The following is a 10528-nucleotide window of genomic DNA, read 5'->3' on the forward strand; positions in this document are numbered from 1 at the left end:
GGACCATTGAAAATTTTATCTTAGACGTAAGAAAATGCAAGGATTGGTCTAGTTTTGATATTACTCTTGTGAGAGTGACAGTGTTGATGCATTTTTTTCGAACATCAGAATCCAATAATACAGTTGAATGGCCCGCGATAATGGCTTGAGCATTGATACAGTGTTATGATATTTATCCTTGAAATAAAAATTTATTAAGCATATAAAATATAAATAAGGAGAGATAGATTTACATGGTCTGACATAAAATCTTCAACGGATCATTTAAGGATGAAATTTATTATGTTTAGTATTTTATAATTTTTCATAACCTTTCATAACTCTCAATATAATAGAATAAATAAGGTTGAATAGAGGTTGAAAGAGATGCTTTCTTCTCGATAATAGCTATCAGCAGTTGTCAATGTAAGAAATGGCGATAATGCATAAACTTCAAGTAAACAAAAGGGAAATCACGTTTATCACAAGTATACCGAGGTACCAACCTCAAGGCAAAATAAAGTAATCATGATTCATTGTAAACAACATTGAAGACCCAGTGCCCAAATCGTACGATTTCCTAGACCCTAGGTTCATCGTAAATATCACCGAACAGGTAGTGCCCAAATCAACATAATATATCCTTTACTGGACCCAGGCCCAAATCAACACTTGAAATCACTTAACCAACCATATTTGTTTATTAATGTCTACACTATGGCTCCCCATAAGTTGGTCGTACAAACACCCTAGCTCCCTTCGCGGGTAACAACAACGCATAGGACTTTGTAACAAGTGAAACCAAGTTTCGCATCCGACTTGCTCGTGGCCAAGTGTCCTTTACCTTCCACCAGTAGAGAGGCAACAACATCGACTTGAGAGCGTTACCATTTCACCCAATCTCTTTGTCACCCATGATAATCTAGGAGACGTTAATCAATTCTTAGATGCTCTTGAGTAGCTAAAGAAGCTCCACTAAGATAAGACCACATCTCGATTCGGGATCATGATCCCAAACACACCCAGAACTCCCCTTAATACCAAAAGGTAAGAACTTTGAAAGAGTACATCAAAGTAATTAATAATTTGTAATAAGAAAACATGCACGTGGGAAAAATCATGAGAAATTCATAGACATTATGTAATGAACCAACATAAATTCGATAAAAGAATTTCTTTAAACCTTAGAAACTTCTTGAATCGAGTGATTGATTAGGCTTTAGTCAGTTAGTGTACTCGAATTCCAATCCACTATGGAGATAGAATTTTCCTTTCTATCTAATTGAGGCACTTAGGAGTATAATTTTACGAAATAATTGCACTATTAGACTCATATGAATACTTAGGATTTTATGGTGCCATAAAAAATTTTGAATTTTTTGGGTGAATAGTAACCCTTTGAGAGAGTGCTACGTGACATTTATTTCAAACAGCTATCAAATCTCCATGTAGGATGCCCAAATCCACTTAGGATCACTATAAAACTTTTTCTTGGACATATGGCATAATCCTAGCTATTCATTGGGAAATCCTATGACACTTGTCGAAAGGAGTACAAGTGTGTAAGTGATGGAGTGTGAACCAAGCTTGTCATCATGCTCTTTTACACCATTCACTATTCCATCAAACCAAACACTATTTAACCAACCCAAAGAAGGTTTCAACTCTTATGAAACCCCAAAAATTTTGAGGCAAATCGAAACCCTAAACCCTTTCTGGAAGCTAAAACCCTAAACATGGTCGGTTTGTAACTAAGTGTTTTTTCACTTAGTTAAGTCACTTCCACAAGCAACCAACCACTCAAGTACACACTCTTACACTCTCATCCACTCTCTTACACCTTGGTAATTATATTTGACCAAGAAAATTAGATTGAAATCAAACCCCAACCGAAACCTCAAATGGAACTCAAATGGATGCATTCGGTTAGCCCCATTTTAGTCCCACCGAAACTAGCTTGTTTCACCAAGCTTCCTCCACAAGTTTACACCTCTTACAAGGCCATCCATTGGCTGCCATGACACCTCATTTTGACACGAATAGCCCCATTTTAGTGTCTTGGTATGGTTTTAGAACTAAGGATGTGATTTTTTAGAGTTATTATATTTGGTTTAAGCGTGTTAGTGTGTTAATTGTCCAAGTAATAACAAAATCATTGATTTTAGCCTAGGAGTGAATCGGCCAAGAGGAGTTTTCATAGTTAGGTTTAGTTTTTAAAAATTTTAAGTTCATATTTGGATTTAGGATGAAATTTACATGAGTAATGTCAATTTTGATAAGTTTTAGAGTTTGTTTGCAACTTCCTTAAGTTTAGAAGCAAATTTGTAATTTCTCAAAAGTTAGGGGGTAACTTTGCAAATTTGGACCTAAGTTAGTAAGTTTTTTTTTTTTTTTTATGAGGACTAAATGAGATATTATAACCCTAGAAATTATCTCATTTAAGCTTACGTTCTTTTTACTCTACGCTTACATTTTATACGACATTTTGTAAGTTAGCTTCTAACTTACTTTCGGTATTTTTATGTATATACGGTGGTAAGATTTCATTGATTATATTCATGCTCATTTATGCCTATTTTAATTTTTTTGTAACAGGCCATGCCATGTCATCTATTACACTATTATTCTATTATCTGTTACATGATTATTTGTTACATGTCATGTTATGTTAGTTATATGATTGTTATGATCATAATTTTTTGCCATGCCATGTTATTTCTAGTGGTATGATTGTTTTGGTCACAATGTTATGCCATGAAATGTTGTTTTAGTCATATGATTGTTGTGGTTACTATGTTATACCATGTCATGTTATTTTAGTTATATGATTGCTATAATTGCAATGTTATGTCATGCCATGTTATAGTGATATTAGGATTGTCCTATTTATAATGTTATGCCATGCCATGTTATTATAACCATTGATTATGAATATCTATCACATGTCACGATTACCATTTATCAAGCTAAATTGTACTATGTTCAAGGAGTATATGATTTGTCTGGTACTGCAGTGAAGGCATATGTGCTGCCGGGTACTACGGTGAATGAGTAAAATCTACCTTAATATAAAGGGTACTCAGTGTGAAGGCATGCAAGCTACCTGAGTACTCCTATTCTAAGTTAGAATGCATGAATTCAACTTATACAAGCAAACGTGCCATGTTCATGTCAAGTCATGTCACGCATGTGTAAGTCCACATCATGAAGCATACATGTCATATTTACTGTCATGCATGCTTATTCATATTGTTGGTACCTTAGGAGCTTTACTTGCTGAGATTTTATAAATCTCACTGTAGTAGTTCCAACTACCATTCCCACCAGAATGGTAAACAATGTGTCAGGCAATGGAGAAATAATGCATATCAGACTGGACGATGTTGAATAGGTCGAGGAGGACCCTCAGCAAGCTTATGGAGTAAATCCTTGAGTTTTTGGAAATTATTTTGGGAAGCTGATAACTGAGCTACGTGAGCGGCTTGGCGCTTAGATTAGTTTTATGTTTATCTATAACTAAGTAGTTACTACTTCAATACTATATTATTATGTTTACAGATTGATTGGATCAGTGATGTCACTTTTGAAATTTTGGATATGAATGGTATATGATTATATTTTGGGATTAGTTTTCTGGTATATTAAGTATTGCTCAGAGAAAACAATTATCCGTTGCGAATACTACATACTGCTAGATGCATGCTAGGTGCATTGCATACTTAACTGTCATGAATGCGGGTATGTGACCTTGTATTGCATGTCCCAAAGTTTCAAACTCCGTCCAATCCCAAGCGAAGTTTGGGGGCATCACACATTACCCAACATTACTATCGTCGTCGTAAGAAAGAACCAACCTTAACAGCAAGTTATCACCAAGTGTTGTGTTGAAGATGCTAGCCTATTTGTTCATAGAAGACATCGAGCTTAGCCTCCTTCTCCTAGGGGATCTCAATGTGAGATAAGGAATGATGCAAAATATTTCTTATATGGACAGTCCTATCCATCATGGGCCTACAACTCTCACCTCCAATTGGTTGATGAAGTCTACGAATCTCAATAATCCAAGTGTATGCTGGATGAAGGGTGGCAGGAGCTAAGTTGATTGAGTGGACAAATCTTGCACGTCATTGTAGTTCTCCTTGGAAATAGAAGCTCAATCTACTACCTATGAAAATTGCCCACGAGGCGTTAGGCTAGATTGTGTGGTCAGACACACGGTATTCGAGTTTGTACTCCTCTTCTCCCATGCGTACTCTGGTAGAAATATCATTGTTGGGAACATACATCGATAACTTACCATGCGTACTCTGGTAGAAATATCATTGTTGGGTACATACATCGATAACTTACCTGCTACTTTCTACATACTCCAATGCTATCTCTGCGCATTCCAGTTCTTATACTATATTGTCTGTTACTCACTTGGAACTACTTTCGGGCTACACGTTGCTCACCCGCATTGTTGCTTACCCATTACTCACCTTAATGCTTTTATTTTTTCTGGGCTTCCCCCGCTTTGTGTATCTTTACCACTCTCTTCACTTGCTTGACATAGAACGTTCATCTCTTTGGTCGCCTTGTTTGTTGCTTGCCCAATGTGACGTGTGACGACCCAGACTTAGCCATGTCCTCGCCTATTATTTTCAATACCTTTAGCCTTAGTAGAAATTGACCCAATAGGAATGATGAGGTGAGCATTTAGTGAGGGACATGGGTCCCATCCTATTGTCAGTGCATTAGGCGCCCAAGCCCACAATAGAGGCCCAAAGGACCAAGTGACATTCGGCCACTAGAAGGCCTAGGGTTTAGAAACCCTAATTAGGGTTTTGAGCAATGAGGGAGGCGCCAAGAAGGAGATAGTGACCTTTAGATTCCCTAAGGTAAATCATTGTGACTTAGGGAAGGGGCATTTCAGTTTGGCCATGTCTTGCCACTTGGCAAGCATGCTGGATGGCTTCTAGAAGAAGCCAAAGTGATAGAGGAAGACAAGGCTCGGCACACTTAGGGCACACACCCATCTCACTTACCAATACACCACATGGTCAACATGCAAGCCTGTCTTTAAGGCTCCATGAATCTAGACTTGATGTTAGAAGAAGGGGGAGAGAGAGAGAAAAGAGAGTTTCAGACCCTAAGAGCCACATGCCAGCCATGAACTTATGCATGTGAGTTCCTAGGAGATTTGCAATGATGAGGACGCATGGGAGACATAAAAAAATTGAAGCACAAGTCTCTAAGAAATCCTAGGATTTCGACTAAAGAGGATATATCCCCAACCAAGAGTAACCAACTGCCATTTTCGCCATATGTCACGCATGCACATAGTATGGGAGTTTCTAGGATAATGCAATCATGAGGAAGATGAAGAGATGCTTGGGGAAGAGGAACACACACCTTTCAAGGCTTCTAGAAGAATCTTTATGGAATGAAGACAATAGGGAAAGTCGGCTAGGGTAAACATCCACACACACGCCACTTGTCAAATGGAAACCATGTACAAGCCTAAATCCCAATACATGATGACACCCCTTTAGGGTTTCGATCATAAAGACCTACACGCCCTTGAAGGTTCATTGAACCTAGACCACATGAGGAAGAAGTCAAGGGCCATTTAGGGTTTAGATTAGGGTAAGGGACATGCCAGTTGTCATGCATGCTAAAGCGTCTCTTGGTTTTCCCAAAGAAAGGCAATGATGAAGAGGGGAAGATGGAAGTTTCGGCCAATGGTGGAAGGGGCATGCTACATGGTGCCTATGCATAAGGGCCCTTCGGTTTCCACAATTAGAATAATGATAAGAGAGAGTGAGTGTGTGTGTGGGAAAGTGAGAAGGTATTTAAAGGCCTCATTAAAGGGCTGGTAACCTACATTCCTCAAAGGATGCCCCAAAGTCATTTGGTCTTATTTCTAGATTTTTCACCTCCCCCTTCTCTCTCAAACTCATCCACCCTTTGAAGAACAAGCCCCTCACATGCACCATACTTTCTTTCCATCCAAACATCTCCCAACCCTCGATCATAGGAAGAAGCTTTGGACACCACCTTAGGCGGATTTGCACAGTGAGAAACCTTCACACTTCTACTCCACTCACTTCTCTTGAGCACACACGTGCTCACAAGGATTTCCTTTGGTCTAAGGGATTCAGTTTAGGTGAGTGCAAGATGTGTAACACCACCTCGTCTCGAGTGGTGAGGATGATGGGAATGTTGGTTCAATCATGATGAGTTTTGTCAAAGCATGAGAAATTAGGGTTTCCGCCATGAGAAATTGAACCTTTACTAGCCAAGCACGAGAGTAAAAGAAACCTTTGAGAGGTTGGGAGTTATGATCACCATTAGGGTTTCAAAGTGAGGATTTCCTTCCAATGAGGTTTCGGCAATGGAGGTTGATGATCACATGCACAGTATGCACACCAAACACACACCACGAACACTAGCAAGCCACTAAGACCAAGTCATTGTCAATAAGCATGATCACCTTTCGGTCTAGGGCAACCCCTTAAGGCCTGAGCACATAAAGATTCACAAAAAGTAAGGAAAAGAACCCTAGAACAAAATGGGATAAACCCTAGCATGCCACACACATTCTTGGATTAGGGTCTCAATGATTTCACTAAGTCTAATAGTTTAAAACCTACACTTTTCAGCTTGCTTGATCATGATACTTTTCTTTATGTCGGATATTTGTAAGTTAGCTTCTAACTTACCCTTGGATAATGTTTGTATGTAGTGTGTAAACTTTGCATGTTGTTGATCAAATTGGATTAGGGGAGCAAGGAGCCCAGGATGCGTAGAAGAGCTGTGAGGTGTCTACCCATATTGTGCATGGAATAAATTGTTATAAGTGACTAATGTGAATTGGATAAAGAAATTTTTATATCTTAAAATTGCAACACTGTTACATGGATACACGGTCAATGATTTTGAAAAGAGTACAAGCATGAAACAAGTTTTCAGGTCAAGTACATGTCCATTCATTCATTCTAATGGTTTGCCTATGCATGCTTATATTATCTTCTTGTATGTTATTGGTTAACTTGTTGGAATTTCTTGAAATCTCATTGTGGTAATTTCCACTACCATTCCTCACCCGGAATGGTAGAAGTTACGACAGGTTTAGGAGAAGAAAATGGGGAAACGCAAGATGGAGGATCCCCCGACCATTAAAAAGGCCTTGAAGAGCTTTGGGTGCTTGGTGGAGCTGACCATAGAAGAAAGACTAAAAGCAGTAGATTGCTTTATTTCTGTAGTACTTAAGCTTTTTGAGGATCTACGGAAAATTATTGATAAGGATAAAGCCAAATAGGGTCCTTTTAGCTTGGTTATATGAAAGCCATTACATTTTGTGAACTTGGTATTTTGAGATTTATGGTTTAAACCCCTCTTTTGTATTGGGAGATTTTGAATAAGTACATTTTGGGATTTCGTAGTTATTTTACGTTGGTACCATGCATTAATTGCTCTAATCTTACTTAGTATCAAACTTTTTTCGTTGCTATTATTACATATGCTAGAAACATGTTAGGTGCATTACATGTTAACTGTCATGAATGGGGTGTGTAGCCTTGAGTTATATTTCTCGACGCTTCAGTCTCTATCAAATCCCAAGTGGGGTCTGGGGGCGTCACATGACGCTTGACTTGCTCATTTGCACTCATCATCCTGTGCCTTTGCTTGCCTTGATACCTTGCACGCCCGGTTTTCGAACTCGCTTAGTCTTCCTTTCTCATCCACCCACCTGGCAGTGCTGTCACTATGCCCACTTCGCATTTTAGTATTGCCCTTATATTTTTCTGTAATACCCCGCTCCTTCCTTCTTACGTACGCTTCTTCTTTCTGACGTACGTTCCTTCTTTCTGACGTAAGCAAGTTCCGAGGACGGAAATTATGCAACCGTCCGCTCCTTCTCTCTAACGACTGTGAGCCTCGTTATGCGTGTTGAACCTCGATGGCGTGTTTCAAAAGATATTATGTGACTTCTAAGGCATGCCTAGTGTTTTAAATGTAATGGAAATATTTATAAGGAGTATTTCCAGTGTTATTGAACTAAATTTGATTTTAAATACGACAATTATAATATTCTTGAAGAGCTCCAAAAATATTATAATTGTCGGAAATCATTTTAATATTATTATTCAAATGATTTCATTTAAAATATTATGGGATTTAAATTATGTTGAAAGTTTTAATTAATTAAATGGTTTTATCCTTTTAAATATATTAAATAAGACTTCATCATTTATTAATGATGAAGGAATATTATTTTATGAACTAAAGTTAGTTTAAATAATATTCTACCTTAATTTCTCTAAGTATTTTTAATTAAGTTAATGTTTACGTATTTTCAAATCAGTGTTTTAATCCTTCACCATTAGATCCTTTTGAGGATCCCAAGATAAAGGGACTGGGTTAAATACCTAGACCCCTCTTCCTTCTCCCTCACTTTTCCCCAGCCCTCTCTCTCTCCTCCCTCTCCCTTGCGGATTGCACTGCACGACACCCCCCATGCCCGAATTCCTCCACCGCCCAGCACGGCGCTGCCGTGCGCCGGTGAGCCTCACCTCTGCCACCACCGGCACCTCCTCCCTCCGGTGAGCTCTCCCATGTTGGCCCTTCTCCCTCACGCTCTCTCTTCCTCTCTCTCGACAGTGTATAGCCAGAATGGGCTTCACGTTGCTGCGCCGTTGTGAGCCGTCCTCCGGCGCCACCACCTCCACGGTAGCTCCTCCCACCAGCCACCACCCTCCACCAAATCTAGCCCCCACCATGCAGCCCTCCCTCTCCTTTAGCGGTAAGTAGCCGAAATGGGTTTTTAACCCATTTCCCCTCCTTGCGCAGCCGTGTGCGGCCACCCATCCCTCCCCCTTCCTCCTCCACGTGGCTCGAGGCCCATAGCCTCCCTCCACCACACGAGCTCTCTCCCTCCACCACACGAGCTCTCTCCCTCCTTCACGCACGGGTTCTCCCATCTCCACCGCCGTGCGCCGCCACCCATGGTGTCCAACCACCGTCATGAGCCTCCTCCAGCCACCACCAACATATCCCGACCACCCATGGCCCCGATCTGCCACCCATGCATGTACACTCTCTCTCACTCTCTCACGGACTCTCCCTCATTCCCAAGCTTGATCTGCCGCCGTAGGCCACCATGGCGCCACCCTAGTGCCACCACGAGTTCCACCGCACCTCCATCAGCTCCTCCACGGCCAGCCATGACCAGCCAAGCCCCCTCCGATTTCCCCTATTGGAGACCCACGGCCTTAGCTCCTCCACGAGCCACCGTGTCTTCGACGAGTGCCACCTCGGCCTTAAACTTTTAAAAATTGCCACTAAGGCCTTAATTTTTTACTATTTGCAAATAAGCCCCAAATTTAACCAAACTTCAAGAACCTCATATTTTCCATATTTTAAAACTATCTATGCCCTTTTAGTTCCAAAAATCAAAGTGGAACTAGTCCAAAAACACTAAACCCATGGCATGCACTCTAGTTGATGCCTAAGTGTAATTTCAACTATGGACCCTTATGAATGCATGCATATTCAATTTATTTAAATAAAAATAATTACTAAAATCCCTAATGGCATGTTAAAAACTTAAACTGGAATTAAATCATGCATTTCCCTTCTTATCCCATTCACAAGGTTTTCTAAATGCTCATCTTTCATCCCTAAGTAAAATAATTCAAAACTTCAAAGTTAAGCATAAATTAATCAAAATAGTGCATGCTTGGATGATCAACATAAGATAGAATTAAAACATATCATGACATGCTTTCAACCTCAATTTAAACCTTCAAAAATCATTCTAAGACATTAATAATTCATATAAAAATATGCTAAGACGTGCCATAGCTAAAATTCCTACTTAAAACAATTTAAACACTTAATCCAACCTTAATGGACTCTGTTTTGATTTAAGTACGATAACCTTTTCTAAACTCAACGAAAAATTTCTTCAATACTTAAAAGCAAAACCTAACATGCAAACTAAGATCTAGAGTAAGAAAACTTACAATTTTCGTGGCCCTCTAAAGGTCCCAACACAAGAACTCTAAAAAACTACCAAGAACACTCAAGACCTCGCTCAGTTTCTCTCTATGGCTCACTAAGGGAGGAGAAGCTCTCAAGATCTTAAGAGAAAGCTTGGAGAAGAGGTGTGGAGAAATGAGGGAGTGGAGGGAGGGTTTTATAGGCTTCAAGAGGGAAGTAAGGGAAGAGAGGCACGGCAATGGAGGGGTGTGGGATTGGTGGAAGTGGAAGGTGCATAATGAGTGCCACTGAAACCAATTGTGTGTCATCCTTGTGCACTGAACAGTGCCCTATAACATCATGATCTCATTAAGGTTAGGTGCTGCAATGAACAATGGCTTGTCTTTGCCTCTAATGACATGTGTTGGATCAAGACTAAACTTCTAATTTAGTCTAAGAATGATGAATAATAATAATAAAAATAATAGGGTTCAGATAAAAAATGTGAGAAATAATTAAAAATGAAATTAAGCTTAAAACATGATTTTAGAGATCACTAATCATGTGGAAATTGATTAATACT

The sequence above is a fragment of the Juglans microcarpa x Juglans regia genome, chromosome 2D (assembly GCF_004785595.1).
Source record: "Juglans microcarpa x Juglans regia isolate MS1-56 chromosome 2D, Jm3101_v1.0, whole genome shotgun sequence".
Lineage (NCBI taxonomy): Eukaryota > Viridiplantae > Streptophyta > Magnoliopsida > Fagales > Juglandaceae > Juglans > Juglans microcarpa x Juglans regia.